The sequence below is a fragment of the Manacus vitellinus genome, unplaced genomic scaffold (genome assembly GCF_001715985.3).
Source record: "Manacus vitellinus isolate BGI_N305 unplaced genomic scaffold, ASM171598v3 scaffold_19_pilon, whole genome shotgun sequence".
NCBI lineage: Eukaryota > Metazoa > Chordata > Aves > Passeriformes > Pipridae > Manacus > Manacus vitellinus.
This window is the reverse complement of record NW_021939395.1, coordinates 1,162,609-1,187,796: the sequence shown is the minus strand read 5'-3', so window position 1 is coordinate 1,187,796 and position 25,188 is coordinate 1,162,609. Positions and strand designations below refer to the sequence as shown.

Here is a 25,188-nt window from a genome sequence, read left to right as displayed (position 1 = left end):
TTTTCCTCTCTGAAGCTCTCTTCTGCAAGCCTTATTAGCTACTGAGATTCAAAGGTCTTCAGGGACCGTTAAATCCAACCCAATATGCCACATAAATTAACACTTTAAACCTAGAGCAACGACATTTATAACACAAGCTTTTCCAAGAGGCAAAACTTTTATGTAGTGACCTCTTATTCAGGAAAAAATTGCTGGTGCCTTTAAAACTCTTTCACAGGCTTTAAATCAACATCCCAACCCAGAAATTGTAATTTGGGCTAAGAAACCAGTCTCCCAGCTACCCCCGGGCATGGCGGCTCATCACCAGTGGCATTTTCCCCAGCTATTCCCACTTCATAAAATAAGGAATTCAAAGATTTATTAGGGACCAAACACCTTCTGTGTGTTACTACATGCACCAGCAGCCAGGGCTGCTCCCACTAGGATGGGGTTTTCTTGATGCTGAATAAACCCAATCACAGTTATTTAAGCTGTAAATGCACAGAAAACCCAAACACAGCCCAAGACAAGAACCAAGAGGCTTCAAAAAGCAGCCCCAAAGGTTATCAAGCACGTTATTGTTCTGAGAACAAAACCTGTGGCATCAAAAGCATCTTTGAAAGAGCAGAGGAGAATAAACACCTCCTGTGAATGGTTGGATAAGAGAGCAGCTCCTTAAGCTACAGCCCATAAAAGTCCCTATCAATGGGAATAATCACTGAAGGCCTCTTTGCTTTGACAAGCCCCGGGGCTCTCACCTCCCCTCTCCAGGCCGTTCCCAAGTGATTTCCCAGGCACACACCTCTCCTTCCAACCTCAGCATCCCAGTCCTGCTTCATTCAGATTTCACACCTGCATCTTGCTTTACTCCAACAAGCTCCAGTGCAGACCCACCCACGGGATATGTTTGGAAACCCTTTGGTTTCCCACAGAGAAACCCTCAGAGCGTTCCTCAGGTTCCCAGGGTGTTTCTGTTTCACTCAGTCCATGTGCAGGTAGGTCTGCACTGCCTGCAAAATTCCCGCTTTTCTGTCGTTGCAATGATTCAGCCGTTGGGGCTGAAAGGGCCCCGGAACACTGCGGGATGACCTGGGATCAGCTCCCAAATGCCTCACCACGTGCACCATCAGACTTTTAAACATCCCCAAAAGAGCAACGATGAGAAAAATTTACCTGCCTAAGGAAGGACAATCGCAGGGTTGGATGGAGAACCGAAGGGTCTCTTTTACAGCAAGGGGTAACTGGCGAGTACAAGGGGCACAGCTCCCTGTGCCCACCTTCCCAAACCTCCCACACCCCACTGGGCTGCCCCAGGCACGGAGCACTGGAGCAGGAGGCTCCCGTGAGCACCACCAGCACCTTCCGCGACACAGCAGAGCAAGGGATGAGCAAAAAAGTGAATTTTTCTTTAAACCACTTATTTAACTCAAGTTGAAACATTGCAGAACTAATGGAAGGGACAAATTGCATTATAATTCGGGTTAAGATGTCAGTGAAATGCTGTTATTGCTTGGATGCCTTACTGGAGCTTTACCAAACACGATGAAATAGAGGCACTGAAAAGGAAGCAGTGGAGAACCAGCCCGTTGGGATGTGCAGCCCCCTGCCCCCAAACCCTGTGGATCTGGCCAAGTGACACACGAGCTGCTCCCAGCACAATGCCCAAAAGCTGACACTTTTCACCCTGAGCAGATTTTGTAATGGTACAACCCCAGTGGTGTCAAAGCAAACAGGTTTCTCCCAGGAACAGGCTGTTCCTCCAGGCTGAACAGCCTCCACTCTGCTGCTCTGCTCTCACCCAGGTTTTATTCTGATGTCACTCATCACTCAGAAAAACACTAAATATTGGCTAAAAGTAATCTGCCCACTAAACTCTGTGTTTCTAATAAGACTGAGTCAGAAAGAGAAATGACAGTGAGGGGTGAATGACTGAAACACACCTTTTACTTAGGAAATAAAACAATAAAGCCTGCATTTTTTATTATGACCACACGAGCTGCTGTTTTGAGACAACTGGTACAAACCCCTGTTTCCCTGAACAAGTGACACACCAGTACTCCACGCTCAGCCTGAGGGAATACTTCCACAGGGCTTTTAGTTATGCAAACAATGGCATTTAACCTCCAGTGCCTGGCTCAGAAGGGTTCAGAGGTCCAGGCAGGGAGGGAGGGAGTGCTCAGGATCACTGTGGGCACCAGGGACAGGGCAAAGGGTAAGGAAGCCCTTGCAGCCACCCCAGGAATGCCCCATTCAGCCCTGAGCTCCCGCACTGAGGAAGGTCAAGTCTCCCTCCCATGACTCAAGGGCTCCCTTGTTCAGGGGCTGCAGCTGTGGGAGGTGGGGGGTCACTGGGGCTGCTGGCACAGCCATGAAGGGCCTGTCTGTGTCCGGCTGGGAGCACAGCCGGCACCGCTCGGAAGGGCAGTGAGGATTTTTCCATTCATCACCCCCCATATATTAATAATATATTGGGAAGAAATCCTTCCCTGGGAGGGTGGGGAGACCCTGGCAGAGGTTGCCCAGAGAAGCTGTGGCTGCCCCAGCCCTGGAAGTGTCCAAGGCCAGGTTGGACGGGGCTTGGAGCAACCTGGGACAGGGGAAGGTGTCCCTGCCCATGGCAGGGGGTGGGACTGGGTGGGCTTTAAGATCCCTTCCCACCCAAACCTCTGCATCACCCTGTGGATCATGGGGCACCCTGGCTCTGGCACCATCCCTCCTGAAAGGTCTAAAAGGAATTATTACCTCATCCATGATTTCACTGAAACTCCTCATCCTCAAAGTCACAGAGAACTGATTCTCTCAGACTCTGCACTTCCAGAGCCAGAGTATTTTTGAGGAGCCCAGCACACACAACTTCTCTCTTGGGAGCAGGAATTTTCCCTGCATGGCTCTGCCCCAGCGACAGAGAAGTCTGAACCACCCCCATTTCCCTCCTCACCCAAATCAAAGCCCTCAAATTACCTTTAATTTTAGAAACACCGTGTAAAGCCATTACAACTCAGTCATTCTAATCAAGAGAATCACTATAGGATGCAAAAAGGTCAAAAAACCAAGAGAGGAAAAATCCCAGGGGAAAGCCAGACCTCAAAATAACCTGTGAAACAATAGCACAGGCAAGTCTCACTGGGGGAATTGGTTCTACCTTGGTTTCTCTCACCAAAACAAAGACAAACAAAGGCATATATAGAACAGAGCTGATTTTCCCTGCAGAACCTGTGCTGGAAACGTGGGACAAAGCTGCTCTGGGATGGATGTCAAGGGAGCACTGTGGGAACTCCCAAAATATTGGAGCCTGTGGTCACTCAGAAACTCATTTGTAAGGATGGACATCCCACAATCTACACAAGAAGGGATAAAAAATTATTTATATAAACCCCCCATGTTTCTTGAAGTTACCATAAAATAGGAAGCTTTTTCAGGCTGTGAGCCCCAAATGTACCTCAGAGTTATGACTGGACACACATACCACGAGCAGTAAGAAAACCAAGGCCTGAGTGCTGCAGTTACTCTCAAATTTGCATATTTTAGTGCATCACTCTACAAATGCCTTAAATAATGCACATCCCTCAGAAACATTTTACAGGAATGAATCACAGGGTCACAGAATGGTTTGGGTGGGGAGGGACGTTGATGACCACCCAGTCCCACCCCCTGCCATGGGCAGGGACACCTTCCACTAGCCCAGGTTGCTCCAAGCCCCATTCAACCTGGCCTTGGACACTTCCAGGGCTGGGGTGGCCACAGCTTCTCTGGGCAACCTGTGCCAGGGCCTCCCCACCCTCCCAGGGAGGAATTTCTTCACAATATCCCATCTAAATGTGTCCCCCTTAAGCTCAAAGCCATTCCTCCTTGTCCTGTCACTGCAAGTCCTGGTCAAAAACCTCTCAAAGAACCACGGGACACCAAGGAAATGTATTTCCAACAGTCAAACGGCTTGGAAACAAGAAAAGTGGAAAAATATAACCCAACATATACAATTATGCAGAAAAGGTGGATTTTTTCCCTAGGCAAAGCCAAGTTGGTAGGAAGAACAAGTGTCACCTTCCTGCAGAACTGGGACAAACACTCAAACCTGCAGATAAACAAGCCCTTCTTCTTGAAAAGTGTGTTCTGGCAAAGTCTTTCAGAACATCTTCATCACTAATAAAACCTCCTAAGATCCTCTGCATCCAACAGCTTCCAATTCCTCCTGAGAAAACAAGTCCAGCCAGCTTTAGATCTCATCAAGAAACCCACACTCTGCTACAGCTCAGTGTCTTAAAGCACCCGAGGAAAAAAAAAGCATGAAATCATCCCCTTGCACGATTGTTTGGGGGTATTGTTAAAGTCAAATTCCCTCTTCGTTTGCAGTTGGGGAGATCATTAATGTGAGGAGCCTGACAGCCAGGCCAGGCTCTGCAGCTGCATTCTTTGCAAGCAATACTGTTGTTTTTCTGGCACTCTGAAGTTCAGCCGTCGGAGGCTGTGGTTCAGAGCAGCAGCTACTTGAATATCAGCCCCATTGTCCTCCAGAAATTCGCCTCTGGTAACACGTGGTGCAAAAAAAAAATAAAAAAATCAAGTAGATAATTTATTTTCAAGCAGACTAGAAAGAAGCTCAGGGAGCAGCTTTGCTTTTATGAAAAGAAACCCCATTCAACATATTTTAAGTCTTGCTTTTGTCATCATTCCCTGCTCCTCATAAAAATGCAAGGAGTGAAAGAGTAAACAATGCCCATTTCAACATGGCAAAACTTTGACACCATGTCTTGTCTGCAGGACAAGCCACAGCCCTGAGTGCAGAACTTGTGGAACATGATAAATACCATGGGGGAGAGGAGCACGGGGTGTGATGGAGAGAGCAGAGATTATTACACATTCTCCACTCCCCCACCTGCCTTCCTCAAAGCTGGTGTTCCCAGCCTGGCTGTGTGCACCCTTTCCACGGGTCTGGAGCAGGTTACACTCTGTAACAAACCCCTCCACCAGCTTTTTTCTGCAGGGAGCCCAAGTATGATCCTCGATGTCAAGATGCCTGCAACTATTCTGATCCCTATTGCTTCACCTCTCTGACCTCCACTCTCAACACCAGGCACACCCCTGCTCTGTCCAGCTGCTCACCCCAAAGCCCGAGGTCCCAGGGGCACAAACCATCAGCTTGGAGTCAGTGTGAGCCCACCACACCTCCCCCTGGCTCCCACCTGCACACGAGGATCCTCTCCGAGGCTTTCGGACCCAACGGGGACCTCCAAAAGCTTTTTCTACCCAAAGCTATCCAATAATCCAGAGAACAGAAGCACCAGTGATGCTAAGGATCCTATCCAGGTGGGAAGTTTGGGTGGGAGGAGGGGTTGACCTACGGCTCTGTGTGGGAGCTGTAGCAGCAGAGCCACCTCTGTCCCAATACACACGAGGAACTTCACACGTGACAACCAAGGAGCCAAGTGAGTGTTTGGTCACTAGAAAACAGAAATGACCCTGGTAGATGGTTCACCTCCTCGTAGGTGGAGGTGGACCAGGAATGCCATGGACCAGGGGCACTGCAGTAGCTCCTGCCAGCAGGCAGGAACTCCCATCCTGGCACACCTACAGTCCTTAACATGCCACCAGCACTCCTCAGAAGAGAGTTCAAGATGCTCTCAGCCTGCTGAGCAGCTCTGTCCCTGGGCTGAAAAGTCCCTGGGCTGAAAAGCCCCTGCACAAGGACTGCGCAATCCCTGTTTGGAGAAGGCCAGGGAGTCACACTCCAGGTCTTCTAGGGACTGAGGTAACAACCCCTGGAGAGCAATGAAAGAGGAGGGAGCCTATTTTCCTAAGCTTTTATTGGTGTTTTAACTTCATTGCCCAGGAAAGCCACGGTATTTTGCAGCACAGAACACTAAATCCAACTGGCAGCTATCAGTCCCCTCATTCCAACGGGACGAACATGGGGAATTCACTGTCATTGGAGGGTGAAACACATCTTGTAAACTTCCCTTCAGAACCAAACCCTTCCCAGAACCTTCCCTCTCCCTTCCTCCTTGTCACACACATCACAGACCTTTAAGTAGATCTACACCAGCAGTGCTCACCTCATGTACTGCAACTCCAATTCCAAAAAGGAATTTCCTCCTTTCCTCTAATCTAAACCTTCCCCATCTAAAACTTGGCTTCATTCAAAAAGCAACACACCAAACATTTATATTCCCACTGCTGATCCAACTGAACACACCACTTGGTTTTTACGTTCTACCGACTCAGGGAACCTGGAGCAAAAGCAGGTAAACCCTGGCAGGTCAGAAGCAGCAGGCAGGTGGATTTGCTCTTCAGGGGAGAAGGGAAGGGTATAACTCTGGAGAAGGAAGGTTCTGGAATTCCTACAGCACAGGGAGAATAACTTATGGAACCCTGAGAAAAATAGCTGCCGTCATAAATCTCCCTAGAAAATCTGTTTCAGTATAAAATGGAACCACAGTGCAAATCCCTGGTTCCACGCACACCACAACTTCCACTGACGTAGCAGGGGCACCTGAACAGCTAAATCTGACACCAAACCAGCATCACCTCAAGCCTGGAAGACAGTGATTTGGTTTACAAGGATGTCTGTCCAAACGGTTGTCTCAAGACACCTCTCCCTGGAGCTGCCTCGGGCTGGTGGCTCCCACAGGAACACTGGATGGAGACACAGTGCCCCTGGGATGGACCCCACCTCAGCAGTGCAGCCACTCCGAGCCACGGCCGGGGCTTCCCACTCCTTCCACCTGTTGGCACTGGAGGGAGAGCTGAAACACAAGCCAGATGTGAGGAGAACAAGGTCAGAGCTGAGTTTAACACTGCATATGAAGACACCTGCAGTAAATTTTTTACTGGTAGCAGGAGTAAGAGGTTCCTGCTGCAGAGTCCGGGTCCGGCACAGCAGAGCTGCGGGAACAGAGCCCCTCGCTGGGAACACGCTGGTTAAAGCACTGAAAAGTATCAATGTCAGGCAAGGTAAGGGACTTAAATCAGTTCCTTTTGTCTCCTAAGGAAATCAAATATAGCTGTGAACCAGTGCCAGGCAGGATCTGCTCTCTATTAGTAGGAATTCACAGTTTTTCACATTTTAATTAGCCCTTGTAGTCCTTTTCAGGCCCATTTTCAGCCAGCTGGGCTGTGTCCCCCTCCATATGGAGGTCATGGTTTCTCCTCCTGCATACCAACAGCAATTCTTTCCTTATTTTAGTATTTATATTACCCAAATATGGACACTCTTATAAAGCACAGCACACACTTGCTTTGGGAGAACCCAACCTTCAGAGACTCAATATCAACCATATTTTTTCCTTCTGCTTTCTCCATCTGCACCTTTGCTATTGCTGTCCCTGACCTGGATCTTCTCCAGTACATCCAGGACAGCATGAGGTCAACAGCACAATCCCCCTCAAGGCCACGACCCCCTTAAAAAAAATTCCCCAAATTAGGTGCTGCTCCAGCAAAGACCTTCAGGGCTCTTTTGCCATTTTTCAGTTCTCTGGTATATATCCTTTTATCTACGTTCTACACAAACCCACTGCTGGAGGTGGGACCAGTTGCAGCAAAGAACTAGTTTGGATTCACTCACTGAGGTGATCTCTATGGGAGAAAGTTACAGGACAACATCTGTCAGACGTTGGAACTCATGAACTTCATTCTGTCCTTGCTGTCAGGCAGCCACTCCTACCCTTTTTGTGGGAAATCTTCAGAATTTTGAAACCTTTTTGCTGTTTAGACAGATAAGGTGTTCGAGGAGGTGTCCAAGGCCAGGTTGGACGGGGCTTGGAGCACCCTGGTCTAGTGGAAGATGTCCCTGCCCAGGGCAAGAGGGTGGAACTGGATGATCTTTCAAGCCCATTCCAATTCAAACCACCCTGTGATTCCCTGATTCTATGATAAAAAGTTTTATAAACATTTTTCCTTGCTCCATAACAAACCCAAGACTTCCTGTCCAAGTGTGTTTTTCCTTCCAGCACAAGGGCTTTAAAATCCTGTTTTCTCAATCTGGATGTTAAATTTGGCCTTCAGCTATGATTAATTTTTATGACATTTTATTGGAAGGAGAAAAACGGAAGGGGAGGAAACAGGAGGAAGGAATCAAGTAGCCAAATCAAACTGTATTGCCATTAAAATGAAAACAAGTCTGCTGTGAATGTAACACCCATGAAATAATACATCCAGTACAAGGACAAACAGCCCACCACAGCAACCGGGAAATAATCAGATTATTACTCAGGCATCCACTTGGAGGGTGAAGGTTTTAACGGCGATTCCCATTCCTGCAGGAACTCACGGAATCGTGGTGGGAGACGGCGGCTGCCTGGTTAATTCTGTACAGGTAATCTGCTCAAATAAATTATGCTTTGTTGCTTAATTAATCAGGTCCACCGCAATTAACGTCAAGCAGCCCACGAGCTCACGCAGACGGGATTAACAGCCCCGCAGTGCCTGTTTCGTTTCGGGGCCCAGCGATGGGAACAAGTCCCTGCAGGGCAGGGCCGGGTGTGGTGCCCTGGTGTGCCAGGGATGGTCCTTCCGTGCAGGAACTGCCCCACTCTGGATCCCACAGGGGCTCCTTGGAAGCAAATGGGACACAGCACGGGAATGGGGGCAGGAGGGAATGTCCCCCTGAGCCCCGGATCCAGGAAGCACCAAGGGGTTGCTCAGCACTTGGCACCGGAGAAGCTGCCACCAGATAAATGTAGGGTCACCAAAAACTGGAATTACAAAATCATGGAATGGGTTGGGTTGGAAGGGACCTTAAAGCTCATCCAGATCCAACCCCTGCCATGGGCAGGGACACCTCCCACTATCCCAGGTTGCTCCAAGCCCCATCCAATGTGGCCTTGGACATTTCCAGGAGTGGGGCAGCCACAATTTCTCTGGCAGTGTTTTACCACCTCATTGTAAAAATAACCCAAATTCTGCTGCTGTTTAGTCCCCTCCTGGCTGGGCTTACCCTGTCTCCAGGGTAACCCTCTGGGTTCAGGAGCAGCTCTTACAGCCCTGGCACACACCAAACCACTGGCACGAGGGGAAACAATACCCACAGCACTTCACCCGTGGATCCTCTCAGAAGCAAAGTCTATGGCAGCCTGGCCCCACCTGCCAGCTGTGCCATCTCCTCACCCTTCTGAATGTGCTCTAGGTTATCTGGGCAGCTGAGGGGGCCAGAGGAGGCCCATGGGACCCCTGATGGCTCTGCAGAGGCAGTGCCCGATGAGGTGCCATGGGACCGACCACGAGCATCGTGCTGCTCGACCCAGGGACCTCCTAACCCACCACTCTACCTGCAGTGGAACAGCAGAAAACTGAACTTTGAGGGATGAGCTGCACGAAAAACGCCAGGATGTGCTGTAGAAATGGAAACTACGGGAAAAGAGCTGGGAGGAATTCAGGAATGTGAATTTTCCACAAGCCACTATCTCACACAGTCGGTCCCGAACACCAGCAATGTGCACTTCCCCAGCCGTCTCTAGGCTGAGCTTTGGGGCTGCCAAACCCAGCTCCACTTGCTGCTGCAAGGACCAGACGGATTCCTAATGAGAACAACATTCCCTGCTCCGTCTCCACATGGCAGCAGCGCTGCTTTTGGCGCACACAAACCGGCCCCAAACCCCACGGCCCGCGAGCAGGACCCGCAGCGGCACAGCACCGGCGAAGGGGCCGTGGGGCTGAGCAAAGGAACCCCGTGATGCTTTCAGCAAACCAACCTCAACCACAGCACCCAGAGCCACCGCAGCACCAGCACAGGAGGCAGAGGTGGCAGCTTGTGCAGGCCAAGCCTTTCTGCTCCGGGCTTTGAAGTGCTGAACCCAACTCTCACTCGTCTTCAAACGGCAGCAGAGGAGCAGCCGGCACAGCAGCTCCCACGGCGCGGGCCGGGGCCGTCGGACCAGCCAGATGTTTCCATCCCCAGAGCCAGCCCAGCTGCTGCACAGCTGCCTCACGTCGGGCTGTGTCAGCTCTGGTGCGAGAGCAGCGCCCGCTCAAGCTCCCTCATCACATGTTCTTACTTTCTGACGCCCAAAGAAAAAAGCTTTTGTACAGTTTGACTTGTTTGTTGAGAGGAGTTTAAGTATTTAAGTAGTATTTTAAGCTGGTGGATAATGCTCGTGCCTCTGCAGCAGCTGCTTCTGCGATGTATGGACAAACCGAGGCACTGGCAGACTAAAAGAACTGGAAGGTTAAAAAAAGAGGAGTCAGGAAAAAAATTTCTGCACAGTTCTTAAAATGAGGACTAAGCTGGTTGGGGCTACTGGAGTTGCCCAGCAGCTTTTGACCCCACTTTTGGCACTGGAATAGAGACAATTCCAGCAGCAGGGGGCAGGGAACTTGCCATCACAGAATCCCAGAATGGTTTGGGTTGGAAGGGACCTTAAAGCCCAACCAGATCCACCCTTGCCATGGGCAGGGACACTTTCCACTAGCCCAGGTTGTTCCAACCTGGCCTTGGACACTTCCAGGGATGGGGCAGCCACAGCTTCTCTGGGCAACCTGTGCCAGGGCCTCACCACCCTCCCAGCCAACAATTCCTTCCCAATATCCCATCCAACCCTGCCCTCTGGCACTGGGAACTGTTCTCCCTCATCCTGTCCCTCCAGGCCCTTGCCTAAAGTCCATCTCCAGTGTCCCAACTGGAACTCCAACACACACCTCACATGGCACATGGGAGTCTCATCCAGGCACTCCACACACTCACCAGTAACAGGAAGCACTGCTGTAGTGAAGGAAAATTAGGAAAACAACCCCCTCCTGCAGCCAGGGAGTATTTTCCTGCTTTTCCGTGCGAGACCAGCAGTGACATCGCTCGGGGCTCGGTGTTAGAAAAAAAATAAAACACTGTTTACAGACAGAATTTTGCAACTTCTCCAAATGTCACCCCGGGTCACATTTTGCCCACGATGGGGACACAAAACCTGAGGATAACTCTGAAGCCTGTGTAGCCCTGGGGGTGCCTGGGGCAGCCCCTCGTGTGCACCCTGTGGCTCCAGCATGGACATGGACACAGAGAGACAGCACCACGTGCTGAAGAAGGACCTATAAACCTTCAGAAGGCTTGAAACTGAAGAAGGATGGAAAATGTTTAGCTTTTGCCAGGAAAAAGTATCAAATATATCCTCATAGGATTTTTCAGACAGTTTGGTTTGGGTTTGTTTGTTGTATTCTTAATTTTCTTTTTTTCTTCTAAAGCTGAAACTGGTTTCCTAAATTATCTCGGACAAACAACCAGGACATCACACAATTCAATACCCAAACAAAGACTATTCCACTGGTCAGCACAAATTGAGTGAATGAAACCCTTTATTTTTTTGATAATGATCAGCCCCACTGCCTGCAGGGCTCTGGAAGGTCAAGGGAAGGATCTGGCTAAAACCCCATTTCTGAGGAGTGGCAGCATCAGGGACCAGCTCGAACCACCAGTGCCAGAACCCCCCCAGGGCTCTCAGGGTGATCCTGGTGTCATGATTTATTCCTCTGACCCCTGGGATCAGCCAGGCTGGGAAAGGCTCCCACACAGCCCCAAATGAGGGGGATATTTTACCATAACCTTAAATAAACAAAAGCAGCAGAGAGGAGATGCTGCCGGGAACTACAAAGGGCAACTGTAAACACAACAGCAGATAAAGCAGATGGATGTTTTAAACAACCATTTGCACTGGAGAAAACACATGGGATACGTCCCGGAGCCCGCGGGGAATGAATTTACTGCAGCCAGAAACCACGTGGCACACTCAAATTTCCATTTATAACCATTACCTGCTAAGCCTGAAAAACCCACAAATAAAATCCAGGACAGCAGAAATTTGTAACACTGCAACGAGAAAAAGCAATGACTGAGGCTGCCACGTGGAGACAAGGACACTGGGAATCCTGAGGAGAGAGCTCGAGGTCTAAGGTGAGAAATGCTTCTGGTGGTTTTAATTCCCAGAGATCAGACACCCACCACCCCAAAGGAGAGGGAGGTGCTTGGTCTGGATCACATCAGACTCAGTTCTGACCTTCCTTTGCTTTCCAAGCAGAGAAAACAACTTGATTTTCATTATTAGCCTGGGGAAACACAGGGATGAGATGGAACGTGGAGTGAGCACAGCAGTGTGAGGAACCAGCCTCTTGTAATGGAGCTTCTAGAAGTAGCAAAGAATAGAAATTACCAATAAAACAAATAAATGGATTATTTTGGAATGACACCACCATTTAGATGATGGTATTTTGGTGGCAGCTCCCACTGCCCCGACAGCACCTTCACCTCCAGCTTACGGTTGTATTTTTAAATTTAAATAATTAAACCATGCCCAGAGAGGCAGGAGGAGAACACATTGCTCTGGATCAGAGGCAGACTCAACAGATGCATCCACTGGACTAATTCAGAAACGCTTGGCAAGACCAGAATATGCCAGATTCCCAAAATAGCCCATTTCCCACTTTCCTCTAAGTGCTTTGCTCTGTCTCCACATGGCAGCTCCACACACAGGGCTGGGATTAAGGGGAACATTTCACCAGTGCTGGGAAGGGATCCTAGAGAAATTCAGGAACATTAATGATCCCCCCCTTGTTCCCAGATGCTCACATATATCACTCATCAGGGAGAGCACAAAGTCAGACAACTTTATGCCGCGAGGTCACCACTCAAAAGGAGGAGCCACCCAAGGCCTCTTTCAACTTTTAGAGTCAAGGAAAAAAGAGAAAAGCAGCAAGAACACCTGAGAGGGATGAAATACGCCCAGCACCACAGAAGCACAAGGTGTAAACCCCCCAAAAGTCAACTCACTGCTGAGAAACCCATCACCCGTCACTCGAGCGTGCAAAGCACTCGGAACCTCCCGAGCTTGCTTTCTTCAGGGATGCCAAAAGAAATGTCAGTTTTCCATTACCGAAGGGGAGGAGGGATTTCTGAACCGGCTGTTTGTGTGCAGGCAGGAGCTCCAGCAGCAAGTCCCAACACCTTCCCCTCCGGCCCTGCTTTATGGCCTCACCCACACCCCGAGTGGCGCTTTGTCAGGCCCCGGGCGCTGACACGTCCCGCTCTGCACAGCTCCCCTCGATGGGAACCAACAAAAGGCTGGGCTGTGTCTCTGTGGATTAGCTGCTCTCATCCCTCTAGCCAGGAGCTGTACTTGTACTGTGCATTTATCACGATAATTCCCTCACCCAGGATTAGGCAGAAATCCCAATCAAAGGCAGCGACAGCTCAAAGCACCACAACCAACAGCGGCTGCTCTTCAGCACCAGGAGATCCAGGAGAGGCACTAGGTCTCACCAAGACCCTCTCAAAAGTGCTTTGCTACAAGTATAGCCTCAAGCTGTGCCAGGGGAGGTTCAAATTGGACATCAGGAAGAATTTCTTCATGGAAAGGGTTGTTAAACACTGAATGGGGTTGCCCAGGGAGGTTTGGAGTCCCCACCCCTGGAGGTGTCCAAGGAAGGACTGGTCGTGGCACTCAGTGCTCTGGGCTGGGGGACAAGGTGGGCATTGGGCACAGGGGGGACTCCATGGGCTGAGAGGGCTTTTCCAACACCAATGATTCTGTGAAGTGACAAAGCACCACTTTCTGAAAGCTGGACACTGAGAAACTTTGGCCAGGGAGAAGTGCAAACAGTCAGTGATGGAAGCTGCTCTTCCACCTCTTTCCTAGTTTAGCACCTCCAGCATCTCTCACACACCCTCAGCTCTGCTGCACTTAAAGCTTCATCCATATTCCAGCATGTCTTCCCAAAGAGTCCCATCCCCAAGACCCAATATATATAATATATATATTAAAAAGCAACCTCTTTACCAATACTTCTCAAAAATTGGTACAAAATACACCACAAAACCACATCCCTCAGTATGAGGCTCCACTTTCCCACTTTCCCAGGGACACCATGCCAACACTCCAACACAAACCTAACCAGATCTGAGGCCTATCATTCACAAGTGGGTGATGAATAACATTGGGTTTTACAAATAATCCCCTGAACAGCTGCTCTGCTCCCCACTTCCCTCCTGTCCCTGCCCAGACTCGCTCCAAGGCTGCTCCCCGGGTTCCAGCTGGTGCTGCAGACACAGAATCACACACTCATGGGGTGGTTTGGGGTGAAAGGGACCCATTTGGGGTCATATTCATCACAGGACATATTGGCTGACCAGGCACAGTCAGCCAAAATTGAGTCTCCATTGCCTGAGTCACAAAATGACACCTCAATCCCCCCCAAACTCTAACAACAACATTTCCAAACTTGTTGTTTCCAAAGAAAAAAGAAAAAGAGAAGCCAGAGGAACCGACAGTAAATGCAAGGAAAATCTGCTGTTAAAAAAACACTGTTAGAAAAAACAAATTTCAAACTCTGACACGTAACAGCAGGTTATCATGTTACCAAACCCCTCTAATTTTAGTTTAAAAAGTCTAAACTGCACAATTATCAAACTCCAGGCATTAAATGCTGTGTCTTCATTAATTTCACATCTTTCCTTTTGTTGATCACTGATTAAGAGACTTAAACTGCAAACCCCAGCATAAGGCCCTTTACACTAAAAGGCAAACAAAAAGAGAGGGAAAAAGCTTCATTCCTCCTTCAAACTCACTAGTTTGGGCTTGACAAATCCCTCCTAAACCAGCAAAGTGCTCCGTGTGCAGGCACCGTCACAGTGAAATGATCCTTCTTTCCAGTTTATCCCAAAGTCAAACAGCTTGTGCAAAATTAATTCCTATTTTCTGTAGAGCGAACACTCCCAAGTACCCAGTAGGTAAAGGGCTGGATTTTTCCTGGCAACTCAACCCCCTCCAAAAAAAAAAAAAAAAGAATAAAAAGAAAACTTAAATAAGACACAAACCATGAGCTTTCATATAGCTTGAGGTCATTGTCTTTCTTCTGGTAGAGGAACAATGCTCATCTCCAGTGCACTGCGTGGCTGGGGCAGAGATCAAACAGAGAGACAAGGAGATAATTTATGATAATGAATAGCAAATGAAAATTAAAAAGAAATTAGGATTAGGAAGGAAAAAAGGCTCATTGAAATGTAAGCTGTGTGGAGGAATCAGCGTGGAGGAATCAGCATCCTCGGGCAGGCACAGGAGCCTGAGCCATCACAGCCCTGACGTGCAGGACCCGGCACGGCAATTTTTGGGGTGAGGAGGAATTTTGTAGGGCATTTAAAGAATTTTAACATCCCCCCACAGCCGAGGGCAGGCTGAGGGGCTCATCACTCATCTCCCAGCAGAGGCGAGGCAGCGATGGGATCGCAAGAGTCCTTTCAAAGAGCCGTAACCAAAACCTGCACATGGGCTCGCGCCGCCAGCTTGAACTCACATGTTGCCTGAGAGACTTTACAGCAGGGTCTGGAGAAAGAACACACATAAACACAGTGCCTACACAAGCACAGAGCCTGGAGAGAGCGAAAAAAAACCCAGGAAAAAACAAAGAAGAAAGGTTCTGGAATCCTCTGGCAGGCTTTGAAACAGATTTTGTATCAGCTGACGAGCGTCCCGGCTCAGCCATCTCTGAACTTCTGAAGGTTTGGTTTGAAAACAGTCAGGAGCAACCAGTGGATGGAGGAGCAAGAGGAGGTGGAGTTAAAAAAATAAAATACCAAAAGTACTTAAAAAGAGAGAACAAACCAAGATGGAAAACTACCTGCTGCAGTGACAGAAATCAAATAAATAAATAAACAAGTAAACAATGTAATTTCCATCACTGTTATTTTTTTGACTACCATAACTTCATGCAGACCAACTGGATCAGTCCCCAAGAGTCCACAAGCCATAAATCAGAGCAGCCCTGACCCCAGGGAACACGTACTCACCCACTAATCTCTTCAGCAGCTCAATACCAGCACATGGACCACTCTGAGCCTTGGGCCCAGACGCTACAAATTAGATCTAACTATGCAAATCACAGCCATAACACTAAAATCAAAGTCCAAAACAATAGAAGAGAATCTAAACCTCACCCAGAGACCATTTTCTCACAATATAATTTTTTTTAACACTTTCTGCATAAATCAGAGCAGCAATAGCCTGGGTTTGGGGACAAACATGCTGAAGTCTCTTCTAGTGCAAAAAAGGCTTTTCCAGAACCACCTTGTCCCTGGACACCACCTCCAGCCCCCTGGGAATGGAGGGGACATGGCACAGTTACCATCCTCTTCACCCATGGAACAGCTCCAGGTTGATTTTTTCAAATCACTATAAAATCATAGGATGGTTTGGGTTGGAAGGACCTTAAAGCTCATCTCATTCCACCCCCTGCCATGGGCAGGGACACCTTCCACTAGACCAGAGTGCTCCAAGCCCTGTCCAACCTGGCCTTGAACCCTTCCAGGAAGCATTTCCATCAATCTATCTCTGTCCCACTCCACACAAACCCCTCAGTGCTTCCAAAATAGTGTCAGAGCATGCAAAAATGGGACTGATGGGAAGCCAAGCCACCGTCCTGCCAGCAGTGGGTGACACAGGTTTTCGGGGCACACACCTCTCCCTCCCAAAACAGTGAAGTTTCTCTTCAACAGCCTCCTGCAAATGAAATCCCAGCTTTCCCCCGAGCTGCTCCAGCAGTTTGGGATGCCTTTTTTTCATTAAACCACTCATTCCAAGTCGAGAGCCTTTCCTAAATTTAATTTGAGCTAATCACTTTCTTGCCAAAGGAGAAAAACAAATCAAAGGTTTATTCAAATGCTATTGAATTCAATGCCTGTAAATTTAATTTCTAGCTGTACTTTTGTTTAAACATTTTACCGTGTTAATTACAACAAGCCATGCAAATTAGCCTGCCAGTGGAATAAAAGGTCTGTTATAACAGATAATAAATAGCTTTGAACCATAAGCTCATTAAGATGCTGTTCAAGTGTGTGCTCTGACTCCCAGGTTGAGATCAGAATCTTCATCCCAAAAGCAGGAGGAGGATCTTTGGGGCAGTACAAGCTGCTGGTGTGGAATGTCACATTCTTTCCAAAGGAAGATCCTGGAGCAAGAGGATGGTCTGGAACCCAAAACCTCAATGTCTGGTCTTGGGCTCCAAGGGAGCTATTTCAGACAGGTACCATGAATCCCCCACACTATTTCTGCCTATCCAGGACCATTTAAATGCCAAGCTTGGTGCAAATAAATGATTTCTTTAGTTGAATCATTGACATCCTTCAAGCCCTGCTGCCCTGATTACCTTTTTTAGGTCCAGATGGAAAAACAACTGAAGTGCCAAACACATCCCTTGCAGCACCTGCAGGAGAAGCTCAGCACCTTTCTGGTCTTTCACAAGGTCCCACCTTAACCTGCTCTGAGCCTGCAGCCCAACAAAGGCTGGAGCCCAACACTGACCGAGGAGAGGCAGGAGGGGTGGAGAGACCTTGAAGTGGTTCTGCCTTCACAAGACCTGGGAAAGATTCTGCAGACACGGAGCTGAGCAGTGAAGTTTCCCGTGCTGGCTGCAGGTCAGCTACAGGATACGCAGGATTTTGAGGACATCTGCTTGATCCTCCCCTTGTGATCCAACAGCCTGAGAAAGAGAAAGGTTGCCTGCCAACATGTTCACAGGCCTGATATGCTGCTGACATGGAGCCAGAGGAGACTTTCCACTTCCAAGCGGGAGCAGGTGATCCGCTGATATGAGTTACTGCAGGGCTGCAGCAACCAAGGCTTGCACGGGATCCTGGTCTATCTGAGGGAAAACTGTCCAGCAGCCAAGTGCTGAGACACACAGACACCTGCACATCCCACAGAGGTGTGTGAATGTCCCCCCACCCAGGGCCACCACAGCCCACGGGGCAGCTCTGAGCCCTCACCCTGCGGAGGAGCAGCCACACACCGGGGCTGAGATGGAGGAGACCTGCAAAGGCACTTGGATATAGTCACTCTGCACAAGGAAAAGCTTTTCCTCACAGGCAGGTGAGACAGGAATGTGAACACCAGCACCCTGGTCAGCAGGACACTGGCCCTGAGCTCTGGACCTACTTATCTGGGATCTCTCTCCAAACTGGCCAGGGCTGTCCAAGCACCAAGACCCCGCCAGTGCTCCTTCCCTCCTGCCTTTTGCAAGGACCCCAGTCCCAATGCCAGACTCTGATCACCACACCACATCCCATGGGACCAGAGGTGACTCAGTCTCAGTCTGAGGAACATCCCTCTCCTCTGTGCAGGGTTCAGGGAGGAGAAGGAGGTGGATCCTCTCTGTACTGATGGCTCCCAACAGCCAAGGTCACCATCCCACCTTCTGCTGGATGGAGGCTTGGAGGCCATGTGTGCTTGGAGCTCCAGCCCAGCCCAGACAAACAGTTTTGATGCTCATAGCTGGGTCCCATAGGGAATTATACCCTCCTCACTAAACGGGAAATGAAACAGCTAAAAAAATCCAATCATCAATCAAACAAGTCTATCAACACCAGCACTGGCTGTTCTATGGATTCAAGCAATGTCCTGCCTAAGGAAAAAGGAGGATTTACCACAGAGAGGAGATCACCACTCACAGTCCTTTCAGGCATCATCTCCCTCCTTTCCTCAGCAAAGATGAGAAATCCTGGGCAAAGCACCTCCAACTGCTCCGCTCCCACGTGGCCACGCAGGCAGCAGATGTTACAACCACACATCTGGCACATCAATGGCTCCCCCTGATCCCTTCTGCATGGACATCAGCCCACTGATCTCCTGAGCCAATGTGGGTTTCAAAACAGAACACAGGCAGGTGTTTGTCTCCCCAGTTGGTCTTTTGGCTCTGTTTTAAAGGCAAGGAGAGCCAACAAGAGCCGTAGGGAAGTCACAGAGCTCTGGCTGGAGGTGGTGACACAGTGGCTCAACACACCAGGCTGGCTTTCAGGAGTTGTGGCTGGAAAACTGTGGCTCAGCCACCTCTGCCATTTCGGACACAGAGGCTCCTCAGCACCACCTTCCCATTTACAAACCGGAGCGAAACTCTGCCCAGTCCAACCATCCCCTGCTCTGCAGAGCTCCTGCAAGGATGAAATCCACCCAGAACAGGGTCAGAATAGGACTTAGAATGGAACGTAAAGCCTGCAGCTTGACTTTGCAGCCAAAAAGGAAGAGCCTTGACCAGATTCCCAAGGTATATAAAATAATCACAAGGTGGAAGAAAGAGGAAAGAACTGAGATTGTGGGGATTTACTCTTTTCCCAAGCAACAGGACAAAAGGAAATGGCCTCAAGTTCTGCCAGGGAAGGTTTAGGTTGGATACTAGGAAAATTTTCTTAATGGAGAGGGTGGTCAGGCATTGGCACAGCTGCCCAGGGCAGGGGTGGAGTTCCCATTCCCGGAGGGATTTAACAGCCCTGTGGATGTGGCACTTGGGGACACGGGTCAGTGGTGGCCTTGGCAGTGCTGGTGGATGGTTGGACTCGATGGGCTCAGAGGGTTTTCCAACCTAAACGACCCTGGGATTGCATGAAACAGAAAATGAGACTAAACCCAAAGAAAAAGGGGTGTTCGAAGGTGAGGTGGGTGCACAGAACAGGACCAGGCCCTTCTGGGGACACACAAAGTTCTGAAGGCTGGGTTGGCTCAACCCAAGGGCACATGGAGGGGTTTGATGCCTCCAGCTCCCAGTTCTGGAAACATGAGCCTCATTTATCCTTCCTGGAAAAGTATGGGCAGCTGGAGAGGGGTCTGGTAGGTTTGTGCTATAAAAAGAGAATGGCACAACACAGAGGAGAAGGAATTTTCCATTCAGCATTAATTTGTTTTCATTAACACCCAATTCCACGGCTCACTTTTAGAAGAAAAGCTTTTTTGTTACAATTTCAGGGGCTGAAAAGGCCAATGAAGGGCTGAAAATGCTCCTCCCCATAACAATGGCTTCACTAAAGAGAGCAGTATCAGGGACCATATTCCTGATAGGGAATATCTAGGGAAGTCACTTACCCATGGAGTTTGGGCTCCTCCTGCCATAAGTTATTTTGTCATGGATATAGGAAATTCCAGGGAAAAGCAGTAGCCATATGAGCATCTTCAGTAATAAACTCCTCCCATACTTCAGGATAATTGTTTGCAAAGAATCCTGGAATGGTTTGGGTTGGAAGGGACCTTAGAAATCATCTTGTTCCAACCCCCTGCCATGAGCAGGGACACATTCCACTAGACCAGTGATGTAAAGGGAAAAGCATAATGCATAATTGAAACAAGGAAGGAAATCCAGTAGGATCAGATTAATAAAGAAATAAACAGAAAGGTGACTCTACCCTTTTCCCTATAATAAAAGTCACTTATCAGGTTGCAAAAGGGGGTTTTTTTGGAAACTTGTCTATGTCTGACAGATGAGACATTGGATATTGTAAACCCTTGCTACAGGGTTGATGCAAACTCTGGGAAATCCAGAACTAATCGCAAATATTTACTTCTGATAAAGATATTTGAACAAGTGAAAGGAAGTTTGACAGAGGAATACGATTTGTCAGAGCTGGAGGACGCGTCTCCTGCACGCAAAACACTCTGAGCCTGCTTCTAGGGGTCACAAACCACTTCCCTTTGCTTTCCTACCCTCATTGGAAACCCTTTTATGGCGGCTTTGAGAGTTTTGCAGTGATTTCCAGCCAAGTTGGTACAAACCTGCCATGCAAGCCCTGGCCCAGCAGTCCCACAGTGCCATCCCAGCTCGGGCCTCCACACCCCGGCTTTGACAAAGGCACAGAAGGGTCCTGCAGCCCCTTCCCCAGCCATCACTGGAGCAGCCTGGGGTTCTGCAGGTCAGAGCTCTGGAAAACCTTCCCTGGAGGACCAGGATGGCCCCAGCATTGCCCAGACTAGAGTCAGATCCCAACGTCCACTCACTGCCTGTGTTTCAACATCTTGGTATGTTTTTACTTACCAAGAAGTGAAGGGCCCCAAAAGTCAGGACATGGTAGTTTCACAGATGGATGGAAGTGGACAAGAGATGGAGACTGTAGTGGTGAGGCCCTGGCACAGATTGCCCAGAGAAGCTGTGGTTGTCCCATCCCTGGAAGTGTCCAAGGCCAGGTTGGACAGGGCTTGGAGCAACCTGGGCTAGTGGAAGGTGTCCCTGCCCATGGCAGGGGGGGAAGAGATGATCTCTAAGGTCCCCTCAACCCAAACCATTCCATGATTCTGTGACACACTGAGATGGGGGAGAAGGGGCAGGAGGGACCACAGTGCCTTGAGCCACAGTTATGGGAAAGCAAACCCACATATGAGATATGGACCATTTTGTCATAGCCCACGACACAACCATGAGTGTCCCATAGTTGGGACACAGGGAAACCCATCCCAGGAAAGACTTCCAGTGCTATTTGCAGTGCAGGGGACGGGAAGCTGGTGAGCTGGGGCAGGTGTCTCTGAGCTAGGGAGGAGGAGAGGATGCTCCAGCCATCTCCCAGGCTGAGCCATGGCCTGCACAGGCCGGCAGCCACCACAGGCCACTGCAGCAACACACAGAGGGCAGAGACACTTGGGTGCCCAAAAGCAATGCTGGTCTGGAAGACGCAAAGCCTCGACCCTGCAGAGCACCCCTGGGAGAGCCGGGGGGGCTGGAAGTGCCCCCCAGCCCGGGAAGGCAGCTGAGAAAGGACAGGGACACGTATGACCCACTTCCCGGCCGTGCTGGAGACCACGTTTCCTCACGGCCCCTCAGCTGCGAGTGCTCACTCAGCCCAGTCACGTCCCACAGCCCAGCACGCGCTGGCAGTGCCCGCTCCCTCCAAAAAACCCCCCCTCGGGGGCACCCCAGCCCTCCACAGCCCTGGGCATTCCCAGAAAACCAACAGCACCACGCTCCCTGTTCCTCTCCCTCCAGCCTGGCAGGTCCCACATACGTGCACTGCACTGCTGCCCTTCTACACAGCCCAAAATCTGCTTTGTTAAGGGTTTTGGGTTGTTTTTTGTCTTTTTGGGTTTTTTTTTAATGCCATGTTTAAAGTTGTACATTGTTCCAAAGTTTCCTTGTTTCATGTCATTGTTTGTAACTGTGTTTGAAAGTTGGCACATATTTGTTCAATTAAAGATTTATTTGCACTATTTGTTGAATAAAGATTATTCTTGCTAAAAGCTAAATAAAGTTTCATAAAAACTCACACATCCCATAAACAAAATACAATGTCCTTTCCAAAAAAGCGTTGCACAAAACATTTCAAAATCACTCAATTCATTATACAATAAATCCACACACAAAATAACAAGACCTTGCCAGAATACATAATAAAATCTCATTACAACACTTTCAGACTGGAGCTTCAAAGCGAGAGCACAAAGACTGCGCGAACCCCTCGGCCTTGAGCCGTCGCCGACGGCGTGGCCGGAGCGGCTCCATGGTCACTCCGAGTCTCAGCACCCCCAACAGCACCCCTGGGTGCCACCTCCTGGCCTCCCAGTGGCTCCAAACCCGAGGTGGCTCCTGGTCAGCACGTCCCCCCCCCTGCCCTGGGCTGCATCCCATGGCCATTGTGTGGGATGTCCCCGTGGCTGGAGCGGAGACGTCGCTCGTGGCCTGAGTGTCACACAAAAGCCTCCCAAACCACAGGATGACGGGGAGAAGGGCTTCCAGCACCACATGAGCCCCGAAAGCAAAGTCCCACTCAGCACCCAAACCCCATGGATCCTTCCAGAGCCCAGCACATCAATAACCAGGTTGATGATGGTTACAGTTGTAACCATAAATCCTTTAAGTTTGCACCAAGGTTTAGGGCAGAAGGCACTGCTGAAATACACTCAGGGAATCCCAGCCATGAAAAAGCATCCCTAGACCAGCGAGAGCCCTGAGATCCACTTCCAAAGGAAAACGGCAGCCCCACTGGTTTCCTTGCACCCAGACAAATGCCAACACTGAACGTGCCAAAGGCACAGGCAGCACTGGCCTTTGGGCATCTCGAACTGGCACAAAAGAGGACAGTGGCATTGCCACTGCCACCTGCCCTGGTCATGCCAAAACCGGAATCACAGAATATCCTGAGCTGCAAGGGACCCACAAGAATCATCCAGCCCAGCTCCTGGCCCTGCACAGACACCCCAACAATCCCACCCTGTCCCTGAGAGCCTTGTCCAAATGCTCCTGTAGCTCTGGCAGCCTTGGTGCTGTGCCCACTGCCCTGGGGAGCCTGGTCAGTGCCCAACCACCCTCTGGGGGAAGAACCTTTTCCTGAGATCCAACCTAAACCAGTTTCAGATAAATCTTCTTCCCCCCAGCCCCAAGTGACCACACTGCCAGAGCTGTGCCTCTGCACATGATCTCTGTCCCTGAGCAATCACTGTCCCAGCGCACAGAAACACCCGCCTGTGGAAAACTGACATTTTAATGTACAGCTCCAGAACACCACAATTCTTCCCCCAACCAGAACTTGGAAGCTGGAGAGGTTTTGGGGTCTTTTTCCCGGGTTTTAAGTGCCACAAGAGAAGCCCCCATCGCCAAGGGCTCCCGAAGGGCAATCGCCGTGCACCAGCTCCGCTCCCTCCGGCAGAAATCTGCAGCTTTATGGATGCACTTACCTACTCCCCTCTGAGCAACAGCTGCCCATGTGGGTTTGGTTAGTTTGGAGCAGCTACTCTGCAGCAGCACTGGCGAGAAACCCCCCTGTGCCGAGGAGCCCTGGGCAAGTCCCAAAGGGTGAGGAAAGGGATGACGGAGCACGACGGGCGATGGCAGTGCCTGAGTCTCGCCTGGCTGGGTGTGACAGAGCACCCAGGCTCTGCTGAGCAAGGAAAACTCGGGAATAACACTAGGAAGAACCTGCTGAGAGAGAGGGATGAGGCTATGGAATAGCTTTCCAAGAAAAATGGAAGTGGAGTTGGCTCTGCTGCCCGAACAGCGAAGGGCAAGCAGCAGAAAAGGCAGGTGGAATGAGATGATTATGGAGGTCCCTTCCAACCCAAGCCATTTTGTGATCCCATGATAACGGACACCACAGCACTGATTCCCTGTCTCCTGAAAACCCAGCTGCCGACAGACACATTTTCCACCTGGAAAAGCTCCTTTAGTTTATTAAAATCAGCTGCTAAAGCTCACGCCAGAGGAGGAGGGATGGGGGACAAAGGCAGACGAAGGACAAAGACCCTTGAAACGGGTCCTGGTGAGAAGATCTGAGGTACTCAAAGGTCACCCCACTCCACAGCAGGGTTAAAGCTCTGCTTGTTCCTGCCATTTCAAGCACATAATCACTTGCATTAGTTGCTAGAGACGCCTCCCTCCCAGTTCTTGGTGAATATCTTGTCTCCCCAGGCAGAGCAGTATGAACTCATCGTGGTTTCCCAATCCTGACCGGGGGCTCCGTGAGCTACTGGCAATACATTTAATAAGTTATTATGCAAATAAAAACTGGACTCGGCCAAGTGAAATATGCTGGCTCTTCAAGTCCCATCTGCATCACAGCAAGGATCTCAATGAACTTTAAAATACTTATTGTCACCACAATGGGCAATATTATATTCTAGTTTGGATCTGTTCCTTCAGAGCATTTGCTCTCATTTGTAGATATTTTTAGATTTTCCTATCCCACTCCTCATTATGAAACACTGAGCTGCAGATTGATTTATTTCTTAAAAGCAAGTTGCTGTTTTCCCAATAACAGATTTAACAAATTTGTTCCACCTGTTCAGTTATGCTTCCAATGTCTTTTTTGTGGTTTCATTGAAGTTTTTTTTAATCCAAACCTCAAAGACTCTAAACTCAGCATTAAAAGACAAGCTCAGCATCATCACTACCACTCACAATTCAAATGCTGCTCCAAATTACTGCAAGCTTTCATTTGTAAGTCGATACAGACAGTAAGATTATGGAGCTTAATGGCTGTGGGCACAAACACACGCTCTTCCAAGGGCATTCTCCTACTGTAAATTCTACTTCAGTGGAACAGGGGCTCACTGCATCCTCCTCACCATCTTCCTCCCTCACCTCAGCCACTGTCTTCAAACAGAGAGCTATTTAAACAGAAATTAAATAATCCTCTATATATTTATCAGAGCCCCTTGAGCCCGGGGTTTTCCATCACTTTATTGCACCAGCAGGAGAAGCTGTGGCTGTCCCATCCCTGGGAGGGTCCAAGGCCAGGTTGGACAGGGTTTGGAGCAACCTGGGCTAGTGGAAGGTGTCCCTGCCCATGGCAGGGGGTGGAACGAGATGGTCCCATCCGGCCCCCATGAACTGCTTCTAAGAACAACCCATCTGCTCAAACCACCTATTTTTGTGTAGCCTCAGTTCACAACTGACCATGCAAGAAGTCCAAGCCTTAAAAGAATAATTTCTAGCTTTCCCAAGTCATTCTTAGGAAGGATTTGAGAAGCAGCATTTCAGTGCACGCTTTGCTGGCTGCTGGTG

General features: G+C 49.5%; 1 protein-coding gene across 1 annotated transcript in view; it reads right to left on the bottom strand.

The window, feature by feature from the left end:
• Positions 1–25,188, bottom strand: part of EDA (ectodysplasin A) — a 65,162-nt gene that overhangs the window by 26,814 nt on the left and 13,160 nt on the right.